Genomic DNA, 12693 nt, shown 5'->3' on the forward strand with positions numbered 1-12693 from the left:
CCAGAAACACTCATAGACACACCCAAGAAGAATGTTTATTTATTTATTTATTTATTTAAGATTTTATTTATTTATTTGAGAGAGAGAATGAGAAAGAGAGAGAGAGAGCACATGAGAGAGGGGAGGGTCAGAGGGAGAAGCAGACTCCCTGCCAAGCAGGGAACCTGATGCTGGACTTGATCCCGGGACTCCAGGATCATGACCTGAGCCAAAGGCAGTCGCCTAACCAACTGAGCTACCCAGGTGCCCCCCAAGAATAATGTTTAAAGAAATATCCAGGCATTCCATGGCCCAGCCATGCTGACACATAAAGTTAACCATCATACGAAGGTTTCCAAACTCCTGAGGGGGAGTTTGTCTAAATTACCTTGTCTGTCATTATTGGAATTAGAAGTCTCCACAGAATCTTTTTTAAAAATATGGATACACTCAGGCGTGACTGGGTGGCTCCAGTCATTAAGCGTTGGACTCTTGATTTTGGATCAGGTCATGATCCCTGGGTCCTGGCATAGAGCCCCACATGGGGTTCCCTGCTCAGTGGGGAGTCTGCTTCTCCTTCTTCCTCTGACCCCCCCCGCTCGTGCTCTCTCTCTCTTAAATAAATGAATGAATAAATAAATAAATAAATTAATTAATTAATAAAATATGGATACACTCTGTCTTCAGGAATTTGTTTTCTTATGACTGAGAGATACTGATACAGCCATGGCAATCTCCAAATATCCAATATAAATGAAATAAAAATGTCATTGAATTCTATCTTTTAAATGTTCCATGAAATAAATATCTTTTTCTCTTTCAATGCTCCACTGAGACTAAAGAATTCTCAAACTATGTGCTATAAATCTTCTTGGTAACATTTATGCTTAAACAGGTCATTATTACTTCATAATCTTGGAAGGCTGACAGTCAGGCCGAGTTCCTTATAAAATAAGAAGTATATTTCAGTACAAATTTTTTCCTTAAAAATATATTATCCTTTTAAGTTTCATTACCTAATAATGTTTCTAACAAAAATATGTGATTTTGATGTACTTTATTCAGAGGTAACATTGTCTTTTAACGACTAACTTAAAAAATACTTTGCCCTTTGATCTCAGATGCCGCAGTCCTTGATCTTGACCTATCAGTTATTATTAACATCCACTGTTATTATCACTTACCACCTAAATCCTTCTTACTCTCCCTTCTGTGCCTATGCACTTAGAAACTTTGAAAAGTAAGTCAAATTTAGAGTCATTAAGTTACAGTTAAAATTTATCACTAATGATGAGACTGTAAATAAATGTCCAATTTACATTCCTTAAATTTTAACGTGTAGTGGAACTAAGTTCTATAGCTTTAAAATGAATAATAAATCATCTTTCATATAATATTTTAGTCAACCTTTGTAAAATATCTCATCATGTAATTATAAACTAATAGTTATGTAACACTTATTATAATTTACCATGGGAATACTTCTTCCTTGAGTGTCATTTTAGGGATTTAAAAAAAGGATACTATCAAGAAATAAATTTTTACATATATTTGAAGTATGTACATAAATATTTAAAAATTATATATTTACTGTATTCCCAGATATATACACATCTTCAATATAAAATATATATTTTAAATAATATTCTGCAGGAGTATTTTCCCTTCAGTATGCTTTATCAGTAATTTGCAATGGGAGGAAGGTAGTATTTGCCTTTGAGAATCACTGCCATATTGCACCACTGTATGTTGGTATGTGTGGTTCCTATACCTCACTTTTTTTAAGTGCTGGTAAAGAAAAACAAAAAAAGATTTTGGACCATTGTTCTATAATTGCACTGTTACATTCCTGAGGACTTAAGTCCCAAAGTTTGAGTTGATCAAGAGGTGTTTCATTTAAAATCAGTTAGATCACAATCTGATTTGAGTGTACAAAGTCACACATATATATATGGGTACTCATTTTCTTGAATCATTTCAACAGTACATGAAAAATGAAATAATGTTGCAAGGTCACAGGAACTGGTTGCAAGCAGCAGCTATCCTTATGACCTGGCTAATCTTCAGTGCAGAAGCAAGTGTGTAGGCTGAAGAGATTGAGTGACATGCCACCTCACCTTGCTGATCAGAAAAATCCCGTGGTAATTGCTACACTGACTCTGTAAACCCCAGCTAAGTTTACCTCAAATGGAAATTTTTTTCTGGAAGTGTTGGTTCACCCTTAAATTTCATCACAGGAATCAAACTGATCTAAGCTATACCATTTGGGACAAGCTACCTTGCTTCACTTACTGCTTTTCTAATTGAATTATTGATGGTGATTTATAAAGATATCAGGAACTTTAGTGGGAAACTTCTTTGTGTAGTAAACGCCACTTTTATTCTATGGGAAACACTGATTTAATTCTTAGTGGGAAAAGAAGACCCTAGAAATGTCAGGATGTTACCTTGAGGTAAAATATTTGTTTCCATTTCTTCTGGATTACTGCCTCATGGATTTCTCACCTAGAAAATCTGTACCTGTGCATTATGTACCCATTTACCATGTGTGGGTTTTTTTGTGTACATTTTGAAGATATTTCTGAATATGTCCTATTTATGTAATCTGTATTTTTATTCTCTGAGGATTATTCATTGTTTCCATTCACCTTTAGGTAACCGGTAAATGATTGCTAAGTAGTACACTGATATTTCATTAGTTTTAATTAAAATGATTTGATAAAACCATGAAAAAGTGCCTAATAAAATTCTTTAATAAAGATGGCTCCATGCTTTCACCTGTAAAGAACATTCCTAACAACCATTCCCATCACCCACCCTCACTCCCTAATAATCAATAAATTAGCCATCAAATATAGCTGTGCCCAGGAACCAGATATATCTTTATGAAGTAGAAGCTTAGGCCTGGAGTTACAGGCCACCTGGACACTGGGGCTGACATAGGAATTATAAGAACAGTTCGCCTCTTTGGAGGAAATAGGTTGCAAAATGGGGAAGAGAATCAGAAATCCCTGTGTAAAGAAGGAAGCTGGAGCAGATCCTTCTGCCTGTGAATGAAGGCTGGAGATGATGGTGACCACAGTTTGGCACACCCCTTGAGGAGAAGCCACTATCCTGAAAGTGGTATAGGACATGGAAGAGCTAGACAGCCCTCAGATTGGCAATTAGGCCAATTCAGTGGGTGAGAGCTCTCTGCTCCCATCATGATATCTGGTGCTTAACTGGGGGTTCTGAAAGCTTGAATAAAGGTAACGCAAAATTCCAAGAAATGAAGACATGAACAAGAAAAGAGAAGTTCCACTCAAGATTATATCCAAGTTAAAATTTAGAGACAAAACCATATATATAAGTCATATATATATATATTAGTTATATATTTCATATACAAATCATATTTATATCTATTTTATATGCAAAATCCAAACCAAGAGAAATTGTTCCCTAGGAAAAAAAACTAATGGATATAGAAAATGACTCTAAAATCATGTTTACAATCTTTAAGAAAATCAAGGCAAGAGCAACTTCCATTAAAAATGGGAAAAAAAAGGACAATGGAGTGGCAACAACATAGTTTTAAAATCTTTCCAGATCCCTGCACACTATATTAGGCAGGACACCTTCACTATGTACAGTATAGTAAAGCCAAAGACCCAGGAATGCCACCTACAATAGTATGTGGTGTTAGGGTAGCCTTGTGTTCCCCAAATCACAGGAAGGTGGAGACAAACCTGGGACAACTGCATGAGTCATTTCTGCAAGTATGAGCAGAGAAGTGGACGGAAAGTAAAGTGACTTCTAATGTCCCTGTGAGCCAGAAGACATAATATTCATTAACAGTTAATGTCCAAAGGTGAAACATGGAAAGCTGAGGAAGGCAACAAAATTGGCCATGAAATCTGCAAGCTCCAGTTTGCAGGTGAGTGAAGGATTCTATAGAGAAAGTTGGTGCTGGGGATGTCTGGGCCCTAAAAGCTCTGAGTTAATCAACTTAAAGATCCCACCAAGGAAAAGCCCATGGGGAGGTGAAATTTCTGTGAATGGAATCCACATAAGAGGGACAGAGACAGTAGGGGCAAAAAAGAAAAAATGGATCCTGACCAAAGTTGGGAGAGATAACTTTCAAAAAAGTTTAAAACCCTATTTTCGGGCACTGTATTGTAACAATAAAAGGAAGTTCCAGAATCTAGAGCTCGTGGTGAAGCTAAAAAAGTTACCAAGATCCACCTCCTCTTCTAAGAATAGAGGAAAAGTCACCTCCTTTAAACTTGAACAAGAGAAAACATTACAGTTCGACCCCATAAAAGTTTCATCTAAAATATAGGATGAATAAAGAGTATAAGAGTTCTAAAAATGACAATGCTTTACCAGAAAGAGAAGACTTCAAAGCAGACGCAATGTCAAAGTGAGTTAGAATAAATTATAAAACCAATAACATTTATGAAAGCAAAGCCCATCTTAGAATTAGAAATACCCAGAAATAAGAAGACTGAAGCAAAGAGAGATTTGAAAAAACTAAGGAAGAATTGCTAATGAAATGAGTAAAAACCATTTTTGAATAAAGATTAAACTAGATGGAACAGAAGAGTGAGTTAACACCAGAGTTAATGCCATAAGATAAATAAAACGTGGATAAAAATGATTTAACAGAAAGCAATAGCTACACAAGAGAGCATCTGAGTGAAGGGACACACTAAGAAGAGAACCAAAGCAACAGAATGGAACAAGAGGCAAAAACTATAACCCAAGGAAAGTTTCCTGACATAGAGATGACTTGAAAGTAAGTGTGTGTTGAAAGAACACACACATCATACTTGGGAAAATCAACTCTGAATGGCCAATGCTTGGGAACTCTTTTTAGGAAAAATATTTCAGGAAAATTTTGAATTCTAAAGTAAAAGAGAGGAAAAAATATCCTCGGAGTATCCCAGGAAAAAGTCTAAATTGCTTTTAATTCGAGTGACCAGATAATTTATTATCCAGCCCAGGAGACTGGAGAAAGGAATGAAAGCACAGGGCAACTGTTGTAAAGCAGGAATATCCTGGCAGAAAGGAACATTTGATTCTCCTATTTAGAAAAGAAAGAAAATCGAATCGACATCAACCTTTATGACATCCGTAGTTTATGCCTGGAGACAATGAAGTAGTGAATTTAAGTCCATCAAGGAAATAAAATAAGAACTAAAGATTTCATATTCAGCCGGATTGACTTCAAAATGCCAGGAGGTCTATAATAAAACATGCAAAAACTCAGGAAGTATTTTTCCCTTGACTCACTGCTGATATACCAAAAGATCTATACAGAGGAAGAGATAAAACAAATAAAATAGCTCACATAGACTACAATCTAATAAATTAAAAAAAAATAGAACCAAAACCAACCATTTGATCAGATAAACATGGATTTTGCTTATTTAAGTCACCAATTACAAAGATTTTCAGATAACTAACAAAGTAAAATCTGACATTTTACCATGTATAAGAGACACCCATCTTATAAAACAGTATTTAGGAAGTTTAAAAATAAAAGGACAAATATAAACCAAGAATAGGTAAATGAAAAGTAGAAGAGGAGTCTCATACTTGATATTAGAATTTAGACCAGGAAGCACTGAAAAAGCAAAGGTCACTTTATAAAGCTGAAAGGTTCACAATGAAAATATAACAATTACTCTCATTATTTATTATCGCTCCCAGACCTTACTGCAACACCGTTCTTAACGGAGAGAATACAGAGCTACAGATGCTTGGAGGAATAGAATCAAACTAATAGTCGGAGAAATTAACACATGCCTCTCAATGCAATACAGATCAAGGAATATAGACCTAAACAACATAACCGACAATGCAGATTTTACAGGTATGTATCAAAGTTGCAATACAAATAGCAGAGAATATCTGTTCTTTCTAAGTTTATGTGAAACATTACCCTAGTTTTGACTGCAAAGAAAACCTTCATGAATTATAAAGGATGCAAATAATCCAAAGAGCATTCTCTGACCAACATATAGTATCATAATCAATTTTAAATAAAAGCCTTTTTTCTTAGAAATTAAGGGAACAAAACTAACAAAATACATTCTGGGAGAGCTCCCACCTCACAGGCACGCCGCAGGCTGCGCTGCTATGCCCCAGCCACAGTCTGTCCATGGGCGAGGCGCAGGGACCCTAGAGACGGTCCCAGGGTCCGGCAGCGTCCCGGGGAGCGGGGAGGGGAGAGGCTGCGAGCCCTGCGCCCTCCCGCCGCCGGCGCCCCAGCCTGGCCAGGAGCCCCAGGAGGAGAACTGCCCGCAGGCTCCCCAGATGGTGGTGTCACTGAAGGGTTACCCACACCTCAAAGCACTTCTAGCGCTGATGCTCGTGCAGATGATGAAGATCGACTGGAAAATGTTTAGTATCCCTACCCACTCTACATTGCTCCTTCTGTCCGCAGTACGGATCCACCAGGCCCACAGGGTCCAGACAGACCCTTTCAGTGTCCAACTTGTGGGGTAAGACACAGCGGTATTCAGAACCTAAGAGAAGCACGTGCTCATCCGTTCAGGAATTAAACCATTTCAGTGTGACCGCTGTGGGGGTAAGTTCGCCAGGGCTTACTCGCTGAAGGTGCGTGGCCTCAAGCGTGAAGGCCGATGCAGTTTCCAGCGCCAGATTCGTGCCATCACTTCCTTCAGCGATGTAAACGCCACGTGAGGGCTTCCTAGCACATTATCCGCAAGCCTCGGATTTACCGGTGCAAGACACGCGGCGCCCTGTTAGTGCACCTAAGGAGTCCGGACCGTGAAGCAAGCTACTTCCAGAGCCCTGATTTCCTAGTAGTGGACTGCTTCGACCAGGAGCAAGAACAGGCTCTTGTTGTTCTGTGTGATCTTGGAGAGTACAGTTTTGAAAGCAACTGCTCTGTTCAAATGCCTGTAATTTGCCAGGTCTCCTCGACCCAGAATTGTGAAAGCACTTTCCCCTTGGGGTCTGTTGGAGGGCTGGCAGAAAAAGAGGAAGAAGAGCCAGGGCAACCAAAGACCAGGGCTTGTGCCAAGGCAACCAGAGAAGACCCCCCATACCCGCCCCCCCCCCCCCCATCAGAACTGTCTTCTGTAAGCATTGAGTGATTTCACAGTTTGGCTTCATTTTTCGTTTCTGGAAAGTGCCTGTGCTTGGTCTTGTACATTTAATTTAAATTAAATTTTTTAAACAAACAAACAAAAGTTTGGGAAAGAATTTTTCATGACTGAGAGGCTGCTTCGGTGAGTTGACAATAACATATTGTTGAAACATAATTGAAACTATGAGACTTAAGGAAAACCAGTTGACTTAACCCATAGATCAGTTTCTTCTTCCATTGTTAAAAGTAAGCTAAGGAGATCAGTAGATAAAGGGGAATTCAGATGATTATTGACCTTCCTGAGGTGAAAGAGTTCAACAGAACAAATTACTGAACAGAATTCGCCAGATAGCCTAAATAGATGTTTACTCCCATACACAGGACATTGTACAATATTTTATAAAGCCTGATGGTTTTGGAAATATTTACAGTAAACTTTCTTAAAAACTATTAGGGTATGGGGCGCCTGGGTGGCTCAGTTGGTTAAGCGACTGCCTTCGGCTCAGGTCATGATCTTGGAGTCCCGGGATCGAGTCCCACATCGGGCTCCCTGCTCAGCAGGGAGTCTGCTTCTCCCTCTGACCCTCTACCCTCTCGTGCTATCTCTCATTCTCTCTCTCTCTAATAAATAAATTAAAAAAAAAAAAACTATTAGGGTAGGTACTTCTGAAACCCAGTGTATTTTTTTTTAACTTTGTCATTTCTATTATTTCTCATGGTGAAAATTTGCTGTTGGGATAGGCATTTCCTGAACTTTTTTAGTACCGCTCCAAATAATCTTTCTTCTACTTTCTCTGCTTTGCAGAGACTCATGATTTAGAATAGTCAGGCTGTGCATGAAACGTGATGAGTGGAAAATGAAGTACATACATCTTAGTTTTACAGGAACTCTTGCAATACTGACTAAAACTGTGGTTTACCTGGTCTTTGAATGTTAATGCCTAGCTAATTAGGTCATTGCCCAAATCATTTTTTCTCTTGCCCCATGAACAATACTTTCTCTTACATATATTGGAATGTCGTATGAAGGAAAAATATTGGAGATTTTCTATATTTTATGGATAGTTTTATGTATTGTCGGAGATGTTTTAATTGTGCTGATTTGGACAAAATAAAAAATTCTCTGTTAAAGAGAACACAAATCCAAAATATATTCTAGGGGAAATAGAATCCAATTATCACAGAGGAAATAGAGAAAATGTTTAAAGAGCTCCTTCATAAAACCCAGCATGATTCAGTTGCTTTCACACGGAAATATTTTATATGGATTTTCCTCATATATGTGGTAGATGTACTGCTGGGAAAATGAACTGGTTTCTCTTCAACGTACTATTAGTCCTGGACAGTACCTAGCATTGTGTCCTGTGTTTAATAATTGCCAGTTCTTTTGTTTTATATTGAAAAATTTAACTTTTGTGATTTCTGTTTTTATGAATTTATTTAAGCTATGATTCTCTAAGTGGCCATGTCTCTACAGTAAAATTTGGAAATTACTCAACTCTTCAGTGTCTCAATGACTGAAAGGTATACATATGTTTAGTGTATGGATGTGAGGTTCTAGGTGGCCCATGATCTTTGAGAAAATCTTTTCTGTAAAAGAATTTTCATGCATCCTGTGTAACAGTAAAATGTCTCCAGAACATTCATGTATGTAAAAATCTGTCCATGATTATCCATTTTTGATATCAATAAAATATGTTTTGAAGTATTTATTATATAATGAATTGTCCAGGTATGCATATAGATATGTTTTGCTTGGAACTTTTCCAAGAATTTACTATTTTGGAAAATTATGTCAATAACTAAGTATTTGAGCCACTAACTCAAGAAATCCACGTCAGTCTTCATTTTTTGTTGTCACATTTGTGATTATTCTCTACATAACCGTATTTTTGAAAACTTCTTTCATAAAGTTTAAGAATGATATTCTATGAATAATTGAATTTATTTTTATATCTTTGTGCACAGTTCTTTCTATGCCAAAACATTATTTTTAATTAAGCAAGGAAACTGTCAAGATTAGGTAAATATTTTGCCCACATTTACCAAAAAATTTTGAAAAGACTTATCTTACTTCTGACTTACAGAGGGAAACTGTTGAATATTATCTTTGAAATGTTTAAAAGTCTTCTAATCAGCAAGACAAAAGCATCAATTTTACATAAAAAATAGCAAGAAGTAATAACCCTGATAAGCCATGGAATATTGGAGGAAAGTTAATCTTACTAAATGTGAAAAGGATTATTAATACACTGATAAAAAATTCAAATGAAGTTATATCTCTGTCCAATCAAGCAATGATACTGTTTTTAAGAATCAATGAGATGTTAAAACATTTTACAAATAACCATGTAACAGACTATAGTACAACAAATTTTTATTACAATTCATTGAAATCATCCTATGTTACAAATGAAGTTTAACTAATAGCATATATAAGTTGTTTAAGGAATGAAAAAGTCATAGAGGAAATGCTATTTTAACATAGTTATTTATGATGGATACAATGGCGTTGCTAGTATACACACTCCTTAAAGATTATTTCATAGAAAAAATAATTCCTTTTACCAATGTCATCGTTTCTATAACAGAGGAAACCACAGTTATAATTGGTTCACAACATGGATTTACAGCACTTTGGGAGATAACATCAAATATTTTACTTATTTATTCCATTATTACTGATAATGTTTATTTATTAAAAGATCTTAGTAAAATACTTGACAAATCATGGGATGACATGACATGACTGCTATCAATTAATATAACATTAGTCCTTTAAATGACAGATTATTTGGTAAACTCTAACAACAATGAGGAAGATGTTAACATCTTATCTTACATAGAAGTAAGATGGGTCTCTAAAGGAAATTGTTTAAATATATAATGTTAATAAATTATAATGACATTTTGTGTCATTAGTTAAAAATTAAGGATACTATTTTCACTTCTAGTTAGAATGTAGTAAAATGTTAATGATTGTCACTTTTAACAAAAAGAGACAGAAAGATTAATGGATAAAATAAAATCATACATTTCTATGACACTGCTAAAAAGCAGTGGGTACAAGAAAGGTTTGGTTGATTAAATAGAGAGAAGCACACATCCTTCACATGTTATCAGAGAACCATGGCATCATCTATAGATTAGGTATGCAGAAAAGTAGGTCTGTCATTGACTGGAGACTGGAAAATTTGCAGGACTGAGAAGACATAAATCAAGCTTTGAGTGTCAGCACAAGCTAGAGGGATGGGTTGATATCTAGAGAACCCCAAAAAGGAAAATAAAGCTTAATCACAAAGTTTCTCTGCCACCCTCTCATCAGACTGTAACCAAGGAAGCAGTAGTGAAGAGGTAGTAAGTCAGAAAGAATTTATGTAATGTCATGTATTCTCGATGTGCTTGGATTCTGGGTCCTGACAAAATTGAATACAAAGTTGAAGAAAAACTATCTGAAACTGGGACAATACCCTCTTGGCTCAAACCATGTAAGATCAAAAGTTTAGCCTTTTGGTGATGCTGGCATAGAGTTTAAAGACTGAGTTCACTTTAAATGTACTCAATAAAAGTGTGGTCCAGTTCCAGATCAGATCAATCATGGAGGAATCAAAATATCTCCTCATCATAACTGCCAGCTACAGAATAAGGCTTGTGATTTCTGTGAAAATAAGTAGTGAAATTTAAAAATATACTCAATTCTGCACTTTTTAAATCTTTAAATCATATTTGGAATAAAAAATTAAAATAAACAGAAAGAAAGAAGAAAATGCAACTCAAATAAAGAGGGGGGAAAAAAGCCGATAAGCAAATTCTGAGTACCTGGTCATTAGAATGACTGTAAAGGACTTTAAAACAAGTATTAACTTTCTTTAAATATAGGAAGGAATGGGTGAAGAAATACAGAATTTTATAAGAGAAATGAAAACTCTAAAAAGGATCAAATAGAAGTCAGAAAATAATAAAATATCTAAAATAAAAATGTTGGATAGGCTTAACAGCAGATTGTACACTACAGAAGAAAGGATCAGTGTAGTTAAAAGCAGATTAAGAAATGGTCAATTAGAAAGTACCCAACTTCAAGTTCACAGAGAAAAACAACTGAAAAGTCAAAGTAGAGTCTGTGACCTGTGAGCCAATACCAAGCAGTCTAAATTATGTGTAGTTTGAGCCCCCAAAAGAAAAGAGAGAGCCTGGGGCAACAACCGTTTTTTTTGAAAAATGATAGGTATAATTTATACAACTATGATGAAAAACACCAAACCCAGGTCCAGAATCCCAGTGAAGCCCGAAAATAATAATTAGAAAGAAAATATCACTTAGGTACACTAGAGTCAAACTGATGAAAACCAAAAAGGAAGAGAGAATCTTAAAACAAACAAAGCAAAACAAGCCCAAAACAGAAAAGAACAACACACTACATACTGTAGAGAAACATTAAGCTTATCCAGAGTTAGCCAACTAAGAAGTATCAGGAATGGGATTTAAACCCAGTTTTAACTGGCACCTGTATTCATGTTTTTTTAACACTATGAAAGTATGGTTTCTTCTATCAGTGAAATTTCCCATGTAAATATGTCAATGATAACATATCAACATATCTAAAAGATACTATGTAATTATCTCCATAGACAAATAAAATATTTTTTAAAACATCCAAAAAAGTTTATGAAAAATAAAACTGAAGGGGCGCCTGGGTGGCTCAGTCAGTTAAGTGTCTGACTTCAGCTCAGGTCATGAGCTCGGGGTCCTGGGATTCAGCCCTGCATGGGCTCCCTGCACAGCGGTGAGTCTGCTTCTCCCTCTCCTTCCGCCCCTCCCCCTGCTCATGCTCTCTGTCTCTCAAATAAATAAATAAAATCTTAAAAACAATAAAATAAGTAAAACGTAAGAAAATGAGAATAGATGATGTAGATTATTCTTATTATTTTAATATGCTGCTTCACTTTATGTACTAAAATTTTATTGAGGATTTGTACATAAAAGATTGTTCTGTAGTTTTTGTGGATTTTTTTTTTTTTGGTAGTATCTTTGAACTTGCTACAAGTTTATATAGTAGAGAAACATTTTGGAAACTTTTTTCTACATTCTGAATAATTTTTAAAGTATTAAAATTGTTCTTTCAAGGCTTTTTAATCTGAGCACATAGCTATTCATGAGATGATTTTTAATAAATTACTTTATACATTATATGACAATTGGATCATTCAGATTTTTAGTCTCTCTAAGGCCAAACTTGATAATTTATAAAGCTAGGAAATGATTCATTTTCTCTGTTTCAAACTTGTTAGCCTAGAATTGAGCAAAGTAGTCTATGATACTCCTGTTGATTCGAATCATACATTTGGCTGTTTCCACATTTAATTTGTTATTTCATATATTTACTATTCCCTTTCCTCTTTTTCTTGATTAAGTTAGCTGACAGAATAACTCATTAGTTATTTCCCTCAAAGAAATTGCTCTTGAATGAATTTATTAGTTTTATGATTTTCATCTGTTTTTCTTATTTATTTCTGTTTTCTTTATTGCTTACTTTTGCTTCTCTTGGGAATATTTTGTTGTTCTATCTCTTTGAATTTTCTACTTCCAAAACAAAATAGTGTGACAGGTGTGAAATT

The 12693-nt window shown here is 35.6% G+C and overlaps 1 pseudogene; it reads left to right on the plus strand.

The window, feature by feature from the left end:
* Positions 1 to 5821: 5821 nt before the first annotated feature.
* LOC112809731 (zinc finger and BTB domain-containing protein 44 pseudogene) lies at positions 5822 to 7085 on the plus strand (annotated as a pseudogene).
* Positions 7086 to 12693: the final 5608 nt, after the last annotated feature.

This window comes from Callorhinus ursinus, unplaced genomic scaffold (assembly GCF_003265705.2).
Source record: "Callorhinus ursinus isolate GAN/ISIS: 27379988/994484 unplaced genomic scaffold, GSC_fseal_2.0 scaffold60, whole genome shotgun sequence".
Classification (NCBI taxonomy): domain Eukaryota; kingdom Metazoa; phylum Chordata; class Mammalia; order Carnivora; family Otariidae; genus Callorhinus; species Callorhinus ursinus.